We start from the raw sequence: 13939 nt of genomic DNA on the forward strand, positions 1-13939 counted from the left end.
TCCTCATGTTGTCTTCATTTTGTTCTCATGTTGTCCTCATGTTGCCCTCATGTTGTCTTCATGTTGTCCCCATGTTGTCCTCATGTTTCCCTCATGTTGTTCTCATGTTGTCTTCATGTTGTCCTCATGTTGTCTTCATGTTGTCTTCACGTTGTCCTCATGTTGTCCTCATGTTGCCCTCATGTTGCCCCCATGTTGTCCTCATGTTGCCCCCATGTTGTCCTCATATTGTCCTCATGTTGTCCTCATGTTGTCCTTCCTCATGTTGTCCTATATCAATGTTCTTTTTAATTCCCCAAAATAACATGATTGATTCCAACGCTCTTTGCCAAGTACAAATCTCTACTTTCATTAATTTTGGGTCTAATTCTATTTTATAGCATTTCTGCTTTTCTAACTCAATCATTAGGTATATTTGACTATAAATGAGGTTTATTGACCATAAATTCCAAAAATAACTGGAAAACTAAAGTTAATAAGGTAGTGTTGGGAGTATAGGATGTCACACTTTCTGGATTGGCCAAGATGTGGCCGTTGACCTGGTAACAGTATGGTATGGTATGATATGGTATGGTATGGTATGTATGGTATGGTATGGTATGATATGGTATGGTATGATATGGTATGGTATGGTATGGTATGGTAGGTATGGTATGGTATGGTATGGTATGGTATGGTATGGTATGATGTGGTGTGGTGTGGTGTGGTACGGTACGGTGCGGTGTGGTGTGGTGTGGTATGATATGATATGGTATGGTGTGGTACGGTACGGTGTGGTATGGTATGGTGTGATGTGGTATGGTGGTGTGGTGTGGTGTGGTATGGTATGGTGTGGTATGGTATGGTGGGTACGTTATGGTGTGGTTGGTGTGGTATGGTATGGTGTGGTATGGTGTGGTATGGTGTGGTACGTTATGGTATGGTATGGTATGGTATGGTATGGTGTGGTGTGGTGTGGTGTGGTATGGTGTGGTGTGGTATGGTGTGGTGTGGTATGGTGTGGTACGTTATGGTGTGGTTGGTGTGGTATGGTATGGTGTGGTATGGTGTGGTATGGTGTGGTACGTTATGGTATGGTATGATATGGTGTGGTATGGTGTGGTGTGGTGTGGTGTGGTGTGGTGTGGTGTGGTATGGTATGGTATGGTATGGTGTGGTGTGGTATGGTGTGGTGTGGTATGGTGTGGTTTGGTATGGTATGATATGGTATGGTGTGGTATGGTGTGGTATGGTGTGGTAATGCGTTAGGCTGGTTTAGCATCATACTAAATACAAATCTATGGCTGTTTTCTAAAGACATTACTGCCTCTTATTGGAAAAAATGTATTCTTCCTGAGGAATTTCTTCTTTGTGACAGCTACTAGGCTGGTGTTATCAAAGGTGTTATCAAAATACCTAACACAATCAACAAAACCACACCCCCAAATTGCCAAAACTACATGTAGCAATACAAATGCTCAAATAAAACCAAACTTAAAAAGAAATTGCAGAAAAATTATATAGAAAAAAGTGGCAAGAAAAATAATTATGCAGCATCTTCCATTGTTGTATATATATAAAAAAAAAAAAAAAACGGGTGCTCACCTGTGGTCTTCATTCATAGTGCTTACTTCCTGATTGAAGTGGTAACAATTAACCATTGAGGTGTTTGGTCAGGAGGCACATATTAGCTTGTGTAGAGTCATTTTGAATGGCAGTGTTTAGAAATGGCAAACCTGTGACTTTATATTACATAAACATGCAGAGAACCATGTTCAGTGCATCCACATGGTGCCATTTGAAATTGCAAAAAGTGTGTAAAGCAGGAAATGTGTTTAGACTTTTGTAGACTTGTGCGTCAAGTAAAGTAAGTGTGTTTAAATAATTGTGATATGCATGTCCTTTTAATGTGTTAGCAATTGGAAAAAAACTGTAATTTAATCATCTAAAACAGTACAATATGCCAATATGTCCTTACCCCTGTCACTATTACTCCACACGCCGTTAAATTGATTGAAATCTGCACTTTGTCTTTTGCTATAGTTGTTAACAGCCGCGTCAGGGTATTGTTTTCACCTGTGTGTGTGTGTGTGTGTGTGTGTGTGTGTGTGTGTGTGTGTGTGTGTGTATAGTGGGATCTACCAGAGAGGTGGTTCTGAGTACTTTGTGTGATTGAGGCCAGACGTTGTCAATGCGATGGCGTCCTAACCGTGCGAGATGCAGCTGAAAAACCTTCCGGGTGTGAGGTTGAGGTCAAGACAAAGGCCACGTTTGAAACAGCGTGTGAGACGGTCTCTAGTTTTCAAGTATTGTTCTTGTGCTATAATGTGATCGGCTACATCTGTGACAGGTGACAGTGAGTCCTTTTATCAGCCAGGTGCCTCTAAGCTCACGTCCTATCATTATGTGCTAATGGGCTTTGTGAAGCATCTGACTGGAGCAGTGTTGTAGTCAAGACCACCTAAACCCAGACCAAGTCCTTATGAAGAGCTGAGTGTATTGAGACCGAGACAAGACAGAGACACTGAGGGCTTCAGACCTGGTCAAGACCAAGACCAGAACAGTGAGAGTCCCACACTGTATGACACGATAAAATGGGGACGATGCTAACCTTAGGCACTCCTCAAATTGAGCTGAAAAATACACATTCCCATTTAAACACAAATTAAGATTCTTCTTCATTCACTTGTTTCATTGCCGTAAGTGTGAATGAGAAATGCTTTAATAAAATAGTCAAAAAGCAGCTGTGGTCTGGACCGGTCTTGAAATAAAATCCAGCATCAGCGACAAGACAGAATAAAAATGCTAAAAGTAGAGACAGATTGTAGCCCGAGAGCTAATGTCCATCTGCAGTCCAACAGGCAGGATGGAGTTACAGTAAAAAAAGACAAAGGATAGTAGCATTTAGTATATAAAAACAGGAAGAAACAAAAAAAGAAAAGAAGAAAAAAGAGAAAAAACAAGACAATTCATTAGTAGAAAAATGGAAACACAAGTTAGCGGTGGTTGTACGTTTGGTTAGCTTCACCTGGCTCTTAAAGGAGCCCAAAGTGGGACGCTCCCTCATAGTTGGAGGACGTATGTCCCATAATGCACTGCCTTTAATAGAGAGTGCCTTATGGCTGAAGGAGGTTTTTCTGAGAGGAACCTCACAGTCCCCGTGTCTATATTTAATAAACTCCAGCAGTGGAGGTGGCGCCGGGCCATGAAGTACTTTATAAATTAAGCACAATGAAGAAAATTTACAATAACTATCAAAACTCAGTAAGTTATATTTCTCTAAGATATTGCAATGATGATAAGAGAAAGGTTTTGGTGTTGTGTTTTCCTGGTTTTAAAGGCTGCCTTACAGTATCCTGATGTGATTTTCTCGACTTCCCAGACCCTTTCAGCGGTTTTATTACTCGTCTTTACCCACTTCATCAATATGTCCACATTGCTGATGATTATTTAGTAAAAATCTCATTGTGGAAATATTTTGATCAAGCACCAATATGCCAAGACATTGATGCATTTGGCCTAAAATATCTTTTTGGGGGGATAATTTAATAAGCACACACCTAAGTTATTTATTCATGATATGACTTTTTGCCATGACAGCTTTATAAAAGTGTTTTTCTTTTTGTTGCTGAGACCGAGCGTTAATGTCGTTTGCTGTAATCCCCCGCTTTGATCCATGAATTGTACCGTGAGGTGTGTGCTTGCAGTTTGTGGAAACCTGTAATGAATGAGCAAAATATAACAAAGGGACCCTGGCTCTGCTCTAAAATTAGTGAACCAGTCTGCTGTTAATCTCCCGCTTTGATCCCTCGCAGGCTCTGATACGTTGTTCTATGTTTCAGTAGTGCTGGTTTCAGAAGCTACACATATACATAAGACACATAAGACATAACTGTGTATTAACAGTTTTCTGACTGTATATTTTAACAGAAATTGTCCATAGAAAGTGATTAACTGGAGTCGTATGATCGGCTGGACAGAGATGGGGGCTTAAGGTGTAGCTCCTGGCCCAAACTTGTCAAAGAGTTTTTTTTATATGTTTCCAACTTTGATATTTTACCACTTTGTGCTCGTTAGAGTTACTCGGAGCAGAATCGCTAACAAGAACAACGTACGAGGTCGGTGGCATGAAGTATGGCCTAGCATTCCAGAAGTACCTCCAAATCCAGACCATCAGTAGATTCACTACAGTTTAATTCATAGGACATATCTCACCCCTGTGAAAATGCACCACATGAAAATAATGAACAGCCCTTTATGCACTTTCAGCCCAATTAAAGCACAAGGCTCATATCTACACATGTTCTGAATGGCCAAATTCTGGATGTTGTGTACATGGAAATGTTGAATGGAGCGCTGGAAAGGACCCTGGACACTTGGCACAGCATCGCTGACTCTTTGAGGTCTTCGGGACCAAAACCTGCGCGTGTGATTGGTCCCTTGTCTTGTGTCTGTCTGTGTGTGTGTGTCTGTTTCGGCATGTGTGGTTTTGTCTCTTGTCTCTCTGTGGTTTTCGGCTCTGGGACGCATTCCACGTCTCAGTGTGTTGTTTGTAATTGTTTTGCTTTGTTCATTTTTAACTAAAAAATAAATAAAACAAATGTATCACAAAAAAAGCAAGTGATTCAAGATTCATTTCGAAATTGCAAAATGTGTGCTCCGACAACTTTAGGTGGAGGTCGGTTTGGGAGGTTAAAGAAGAGGTTTTTTTCAGGAGTTTACTAACTGAGTAGCTTTGTATGAGAACATTTCACATATGCCTAACAGTAACAGTTCTGTATTTTAACTGTATTTTGTTTAAGTTACAGGACAAAGTCCGGTTAACGAGCCACCATTACTTCTTCTTGTTATGGATTTGATTCCTAAGGGATTGAAGGGGTCTCTTGATATCGGGTGTTGGTGAAAGCTCTTTTAGCGTCACCCATCTGTAGGATTACACACAGTTATCTGACTTCATCTGTATCACGCAGCGATTAAGCCTGACAAAAGCTCCTAATCTCTGGGATTCCTGTTTATCACTGCCGACAACAGGCTCGTGTTCTTCAGCCTCGCTGACAGACATCTTGTAATTCTCTTGTCAGCACAAATCCTTGCAGCCTGGTCACTTTTTCACTCTGCATGTCATCTTATGGCGTCTTTGTGGACCAGTGCTTTCAATCCCAAGCGACGGCATTCAAATGTGGTGAGGGACATTTGTTACATTGTCTCTCTATCCCTCTCTTACTATGCATACTCTTTTTCCTTTCCCACTGTGCGACGCACTGTGTGGGTTTGACGTTGACTGATATCTCGTTGATTCAGAGTGACAGCCTCCATTGTTTGCATGTCAGGTCATAAATGGATTGTATGCTTTCATACATTCCGTATATTACAGGATGTCTGCTTGTTTTCTGGCTGCCAATTAATGCAAAAGTTAAAAATCCATTTCCTCCAATTTTTTGTCTTAAAAAAATGATGTATTTCATATTTGTATGAGATGAGTTCATGTGCCAGTGTCCCGCCTCGAGCCTAAGTAGCAGATGAAAGAGCAGACGAGCTGAGGGGGGAGACACAGATGTCATGATGAAAACAAAGGGAGAGGAGGAGACCTGGTATGTCACAAAAAGGATCCTGCTGAAAAACCAGCACCTGCGTCTCTGTATTCTGTTTGAAATGAGTGTGTTCGAACGGGGGCTGCTGCAGTGAACTGGCATACCGACTATTAGAAATCAACATGTCTCAGATTATGACAACACAATACAAACAATATGCCTTTATGATTTTGTTATTAGAGTACAACACTTTACACTGTCTCTAAAAGCCCCTGGATAGTCTTTCACATGTTTAATGCCATGTTTAATGGGGGGGGGGGCAGTAGCTCAGTCTATAGGGAGTTGGGTTGGGAACCGGAGGGTTGCTGGTTCAAGTCCCCGGACCAAAGTATGGTGGTGGACTGGTAGCTGGAGAGGTGCCAGTTCACCTCATTTCCATGGGCAGCCCCCCCCCCCCCACACTGACATCCTGATATAGGTCCTGACTGTGTGTGTGTGTGTGTGTGTGTGTGTGTGTAGTTCAGGCCTGTGTGTAATGTGTGAAATAACAACAGAGTGTAAAGTGTAGAGTTTCCCCTTGTGGGATTATAATAAAAAAAAATATTATAATCCCACAACACAGCACCAGCAACACAGTCATTCAGGTTAGACTCTAGCTTGAGTTATTCTCCGCAGATAGACACATGCACTGAGATGTTGCACTGTTCTCTGAATCACCAACTCACACACACCAAGAAGTAGTAGAGAAGAAGAGTGCAGACCTAAAGGAGAGCTGGCAACAGTAGTAAACACAGTTATGGAAAACAGACGTACCGCCAAATATTCCATTTCTCTATCTCTATTATTAACGTGACTGTCATTAATCTCCAAATTCAAAAGGACTGTCTGCCTCTAACCCTGTTAAGGACACTCTATCCATGAGGCCGGTTCTTTAGCTTCGCAAAGTGATCTCTAGCGTTTTTCAACACCCTCCAGCAAAATGCTTCTTCTTCTCTCAGTGTCTCTCTCTGACCGCTCATATGTCTGTTCCACCAAGGCGGTTCTGGTGCTGGTTTGGAGTCAGTGCCAAATATTGAACCGGTTCTTTGCTTTTCCACAAAAATGAACCTGGCTCTGGGCCGAGAACACGGGTCCACAACTTAGCGCTGGTCTAGAGATAAGAACCGGGTACGTCAGGTGCTGGGGGGCGAGTCCCGATAGGCTTTTTGTCGGGAAAATTGGGACCGCCCCGGTCAAACCGGGACGTCTGTTCACCCTAACGGTGTTATGCTTGACGCTGCTGATGTTGCCATGGCAACCCAGCAAAAGATCATAACAAACGTTAAATCATGCGAGATAATTCCCTTTCTTCTTGAACATGTCCTCGGTCCACAGCAGTCCACGGAGAGCCGTCAAGGCCCGTCGTTGAATTTGTAAAGCCAGGAGCAAAAGTATCGGTATGTAGTCCTCCATTATTGTTGATTGTCATGACGCGTTGCTCTGACAACGGAGGTACTCGCAGTCACGTTGTGACGTAGCCCTGCTCCGGCTCTCAGGCTGGGGAAGATCCAGCTGGTTCTCTAGAGAACTGGCGAGTAGAACCAGGCGAAGCTGCTCAGCCGACCATGTTGAACACAGCGCGCCCACTTGCAGAAATTCAGGGGTGCACGACCAACAACTCACAGACCCTTTAAGCTCACAATGACAGCCATGGTGACAAACACCACGGCAACCATGAACCTAGCTTTATGCCTCATGTCAACTGCGTGGTATGGGTGGACCATGGAGGTTTTTTTAAATTGAAAATTATCTAAATTTTCATATATAAACGTTTTAAAGTACTTCCATGTTGAAGAAGTAAACCTAAGTCACCTAACACACAACTACGATAATTTAACAATAAATAACACGTGAACACGTAACAACAAATAAACCTTGAGTTGGTATGGTAACCAGAGCCCAGAGGGAAAATAGGGCATTTTAAAAGTTACAGTAGCTAGCAAACGGGACATTACCGAGTAGGTGTGATATGTTTATGTTTGTTTTCGAAGCGACAGATGGAAAATATTCCAGTCGACACATCAAGTGGAACCGAAACGATGAAGCGCAATTTACGTTGTAGTCTGGTCCGATTCCTACCGGTTGCGTAGGAACCGGGTTTGGGTACCCAACGGCTCTCTCTGGTCTACAGTGTTTTAACTCTTCCTTCTACTATAAGAGTTGTTTGCTTCGACCTCGACACCAACACAAGAACCAGGTCCATCCCAAACTTTTGCTAATGGAAAATCTAAAAAGAGCAACTAGACAGATGGAGATGGGCGTCAACAGCAATCTTCCAGTTCTTTCTTTCTTTTTTATCTTTTCTTCACGTTTTGGCCAGCTCAAAGCAGAGAGTGGAGCAGGTTCAGCCTTTTGAAGTGTGTTGTTTTCTTCTTTGAGTGCAACCCTGGACCGTGACGTGGATTTGAAGTAGTTCTTTCTCCTGCAACCCGGCTGATGTGTTTCTCTGCACAGTCTCCAAATGGGCCTGTTGTAATGGGAAGCTAGCGCGGCATCGCAAACACGAAGGAGCAAAAGTTCAAAGCTTTATACCTGTAACTTTACCTTGTGGCAACGTCGCCATGGCAACAAGAGGGTCCAGCGTCAGCCATGGCTTTGTTGTTCTCCGATCGCCATTAGGCCTGACATGTTTTCCACAGATCCATCCGGGGAGTCACTCCCACGAGGATATCGATTTTCTCTTTGCTTATTGTGGGCTGATGCCAAGCAGGGGGGGTTGGGGGGGGGGGGGGACTCCGTTACACTGCCTCTGTCATGACAGTCCCATGCCACTCTTTACGTGTCTACGCTGTTTTTTTTCTCTTTGTGTTACTAAGATGTCATACCCTAATATCTCCTGGGACACTACCTGCTCTAAAGCTTTCCAATGCTTTGTACTTCAATTGTAAGCTGCTTTTAATTTAGTATTTTTTATTTTCTCCCACTTGCCTATTGAATGTTTTAATTATCTATTTGTATAGCTTTACTTTGCATACTCATATACATTTTCCAAAATGTTATGAATAATCTATGATGTGCTAAAGTGGATGAAGAGGAGACTTTATTGATCCGCTGGTGAAATTCACAAACTAGCTGCCACGTCCAACTTCAGGTGTTATTTTGGTGAAAGTAACTCAAAAGTAATGCAAAAGTAGTGAATGCATCACAATTGAAAGACAGTAATATTGTAATATAATTAATTACTCAAAAATGACAGTAACTATAATATATTATAATTTGGAAGTTGCCCCACTGGGTATGAGTAGCTCACCTGTGTAGACAGGCTCCGGTCCTTTCAGGGCTTTGTAAGTCAAAAGAACTTTAAAAATATATAACATTTAATTCAACTAAAATATGCATCATAGCCTATGTCACTCTATGGTCCATCATTCAAAGACCTTTAACGCCATAAAAATTACAACAAACATCAATGATATAATGAATGGTTCTAATATAACTCTTAGTAATTATTAGTAATGGATAATTTCAACTCAATAGACAGAGTTCATTACAATGCTTAAATATAATTTTGCAAATCCAGACAGATTTAAAAAAATATTTCATGGGTCCAAATGAATGTAACTGGTTACACATAAGATATATACATATTCATAAATATATACATACATACATACATACATACATACATACATACATACATACATATATACATACATACACATACATACATATATACATATTACATACATACATACATACATACATACATACATACATATATATATATATACATACATACACATACATACATACATACATACATACATACATACATACTATATATACATACATACATAATATATACCATACAAAAAACACTAATTTATCCTAACTAAGTCTTATTAGCAGCAACTTTATCATTCAACATATCAAAATTATAAACCATTGACAAAGTCTTATTATCTAATTGCAAATACAAATTTATTTACATTACACTAATGATAAAAAATAAGTAAAGTACTTTAAAATAACTATGAAATAAAGTGTAATTAACTAGCAATTTACCATTTATCAATGATGGTTATTTTGAGGTGTTACCCACTAAATTAGAGCCCGGTTGTCACATTATCGGGGGGGGGGGGGGGGGGGGGTTGCTTTCAAAGACCAAAACTTGTAGTATTATTAACATTTTGTTATATTGGCCCTTGTGCTTATGGTTTGTGACATTATATTCATCTCCACAGCCATTGTTTACGTCAGTGTGGAAAATGTCACAACATGTCGTGTTCATCACCGAGGGGCGACAAAGGTCACCCATGTGAGCCCTGCACCTCATTTAATGCAGCAGTGCTGAAAAATTCATTTGAGAGCTCATTTGGGGCACGAGGAGATTTTTTTCAATTCCAGGGCCGAGAACTAGGAGGTTTGGGCATGTCAGAGTCTGACAAATGAGCCTGAGCACCTCGGAGAACGACTTGGTAATCCCAGTCTCCGTTCTCCACAACACAGAGATGTTTTAATACCAGCCTGCACGTTTCTACTGAACACACTCCACCCCTGTGTCACCTGCAGTACATTCAGCATGCACGGAGACCCTACCTCCTTCATGAAGTTGATATGAGTCACTGTGACTCCTCTTCTCTCCAAACAGTCATTTACATTCACTATTTACGAGAGTGGAGTTAGGTATGTTCCAGCTTGTTGTTATGGGCTGTTCATTGGTGCTTAGGCTGGAATCCAAAGCGTTATTGTAGTCATTGTATAATGTCTTTATAACATCAATAAGCCTCATTAACATCTTTTTAGTTTCTTAAACTAGTATTTTGGAGAAAAAGATACTAATATACTGTGTTCTCTGTGGGAGTACTGGAACATAAACCGCCTATCCTACGTTTTAGTTCATTCATCAGATGTACATAAGTACTGTAGATAGTTATTTAATGCAAACTCCTGACAGGAATATCTGGCTCTTTAGCTCGTAAATGCTCCACAGTGTGTATGTTAGTGTGGCTAACTTTGGGTAACAGTGGGTTCTTAACCTGTTTAAAAACACTTGAAAATATATGCTTTTCTCGCCTAAATTTTTACCCCCAAAACAGTACTGCAGTTTCCACATGCTTTGGCCCTCTGGGATGACCCTGAGGTCGTTGGGAAGTTAACACTCTCAATTTTTAGTTTCTAGTGTCAGTGTGACACTAGGCCTTACTGACACAGAGCTACAGAGGTTAGAACACAGAATCTCTATTTCCGTCCAAGTAAATCATCTGAAAAATTAATAAAAAGCACTACTGTAAGCATATTACATGGGCTACATACAAAAATAGTGCCCTAGCCACATATCTCAACTTAGAACAGAAAAAAATCCAGAAAAAAATGACTTATAAAATGGATTTTATATGAATGTATTTCTACAGATATGTCTTTGCGTTTTTCTTATTTCTTATTTCTAAAAAAGCCCAAAAAGTGCAAAACACAATACTTCTGAAATACAAAAACACATCTACATCACTCACACACATACATGAAAGAACTGCATGCATACATTTATAGGAATAGAAAACGATGCAATGAGCAGGCTGTTCACATGAACCTGTGCATACTGTATACTGGAGCTACAAAAAGTACTGTAATTTTTATGTATTTCACGTTTTTACTACTGACTTTCAAGCGGGTTGGGGGGGAGAGAGTTCATGTCTTGGAAGAAGTTAGGGGCGAAACTCAAGACTTTGACCCAGGAAATGGGTGTTCATGTCCCGGGAGAACTATTTAAGGGGACCAGTGTTTGAACCCAAAATAACAACCTTTTTTCTAATCGTGTGCCTAAACCCGACCTGTGCTCGGTCATCTTTGTCAACTAAACTGCACCGTACCCGTCTCACGGTCATCCTTTCTGGGACAAATGTAACTATAAATGCCACTAAACTGCTAACATTTTATAGGATATCCTAACAAATGTTGTGCATGAATTTTCATACATTATCATACGAACCCCATTGTGAGATTACGTTGCTATGGGAGGTGGGATTGAACCGACACAGCGAAGCTGTGAGGCAAAAAGCCAAAACAATGAACTGAAAGATGCAAAAAAACGATATCTGTAGAGCCGAGGGGTACTGCAGAATCAGGGGAATAATCATCTGTGCGAACAACACCTTTTCACATTACACATAGTCATCATAAAAATATAGATTTGACAGTAGCTGCTTAGGTAATTTCTACATTTCTTACCATCTGAGGTCCTGCAGTCACTTTGCCATCTGCTGTAGTGCCTCTCTGAGAGCCACTGGCCTGGTACCAACACTGGCTAAATCCTTTTTTTTCCAGTGAATATAATTACAGAAACATTTCCATCCTCTGACTGCAAACCAGGTAACTTTACCGTCCCTGGGTTGACGTGTTTACATGCCTAAAAGAAATCAAATGTACCCATAGGCAACTTTTACAGCACAACGTTGGTGACACCTGGATAGAAATGCCTGGTGAACGATCCTCCCGGGGCAATCCGTGGAATCAAAAAAAGAAAAGAACATTAAATGAAACATGACCAGCTGCCACTGACATGTCTGCCTCTCATATAGATACAGGCGGGGCTGTAGGACTCGAGTCCGGTCTTGGACTTACTCGAGACCGTTTTTTCTATAGTCTCGGACTTGTCTCGGACTCGTTAGTATTTGGACTCGGACTTGTCTCGGTCTCGGCCACTGGTCTTGGCCCAATATGGCTTTTGGTCTGGACCGAGTCCAGGTGTCTTTCTTATGTAGATAATAATATTGGAGGGAAAGGGAAACCCAAAATGATTGTCTTGATACTGTCATGCATAGGACTTTTTTTCCTATCCTGAACTCGGTCTTGACTCGGACTCAAACCTCTTTGGACTCGGTCTTGACTCAGACTCAAACCTTTTTGGACTCGGTCTTGTCTTGGACTTGAACCTCTTTGGACTCGGTCTTGTCTTGGACTCGAACCTTTTTGGACTCGGTCTTGTCTTGGACTCAAACCTCTTTGGACTCGGTCTTGACTTGGACTCGACTAGTCCTGGTCTTGCACTTGTCTTTGACTCAACAAAGGTGGTCTTGACTACAGGCCTGGATACGGGATCGAGGTTCATCCCACACAGTAAAGGCTGACTGGGTCTTTATCAGCTAACGTGACTTTATATGACCAGACATGGTTTTGTTAACAAAGACACAAGTCAAACATGCTCATATACAGCATGATGGCTGCAAAGCCTTGGGAACTCGGTTGGTTTGATCACATCAATCTAACAAATTAATTATTTTTTAGGCTTTATTTGAAAGGATAGCTGTAGACAGGAAAGCGAGGGGGTGGTAAGGTATGAGCCTTAGTACCGGTGAGCTACTTAACCAAGTGAGCTCCTAGGGCGAACAATGGCCCCATCTTGGAAATTTCTTTTTTTATTGCAGGTACCCATACAGTAAATCTCACTTTATATTGAAAGAAATATGCTGGAATTTACCTGTGGGTTTGAAAGTTTTTTGGGGTTTGACAAGGTGTGTCATGCGTAGTGAAATATAAGTTCCATTAGGTGTGTGATAAGCGTTGTCTGGAGGATGGGCAGCAGTCATGGTAGCAGCATAACACACTTGTAAGATAACATAAAACCTTCCATGGTGTTGGAGCCTATGGCTGACACCGGCGATGTGTACCAGGGAGCACTCAGAGCTCTCATTTGGGCCATTGGGTTGCACAATACGTCTTTCTGTAACAGCCTCAGTAAAATGAAAAGGGGCTGATGGGTGTTTCTGTCTGTTCCTGTTTGGTGGGCCACGCCTGCCTTGATAGGGCTGTTAATGATCTGCCTAGTATTTCTTGGATTTATGTTAATTTGGGATGATTCTGCAGCTGACATTTAATGTGGAGTGACAATGCAGGAAGCAGTGTACCCATCTCGCACAAACAGTATGGGTGTGGGGGGGTTTTGATATAATGTGAGTGATTAGTGTTCATGTCCTGTCATAAAACACCCATATTCTGCTCATTTTCAGGTTCATAATTGTATTTTGAGGTTTTACCAGAATAGGTTTACATGGTTTCATTTTCAAAAAACACCATCATTTTGTCATACTGTGTACTGTGTTGAAGCACCAGAGACACAAAATAACCCCAAATCCACAAGTTTAAAAAGTGTTTTAAAGGAACCGAAATCCGTTTTCATAGCATCTTTACAGGGAGTAATGAATCATTAAACGTTCATTTCAGATACATTATGAAAATTATATTATGATGTTTCATGATTATCCTTTTAGTTTTCATCCAGATAAAATCAGGAAGATGTAAGGGGAAATGCGGTTCCTCGCTCAATGGCATTCTATATTAAGGTGAAAGTGCACTTAGTCGACACAGAAAAAGAAATCAGTAAGATTTAAAGTGATTCTTTCGAAAGAGGAATACTTTCTATTATTCATTATTGCCTTTTAAAACAGCCAGTA

General features: G+C 41.0%; 1 protein-coding gene across 2 annotated transcripts in view; it reads left to right on the forward strand.

Annotated features, from left to right (window-relative positions):
• The window catches only part of dpp10 (dipeptidyl peptidase like 10), a 207935-nt gene that overhangs the window by 147061 nt on the left and 46935 nt on the right, over positions 1-13939 (forward strand). The window lies entirely within an intron of this gene.

This window comes from Etheostoma spectabile, chromosome 11 (assembly GCF_008692095.1).
Source record: "Etheostoma spectabile isolate EspeVRDwgs_2016 chromosome 11, UIUC_Espe_1.0, whole genome shotgun sequence".
Taxonomy (NCBI): Eukaryota; Metazoa; Chordata; class Actinopteri; order Perciformes; family Percidae; genus Etheostoma; species Etheostoma spectabile.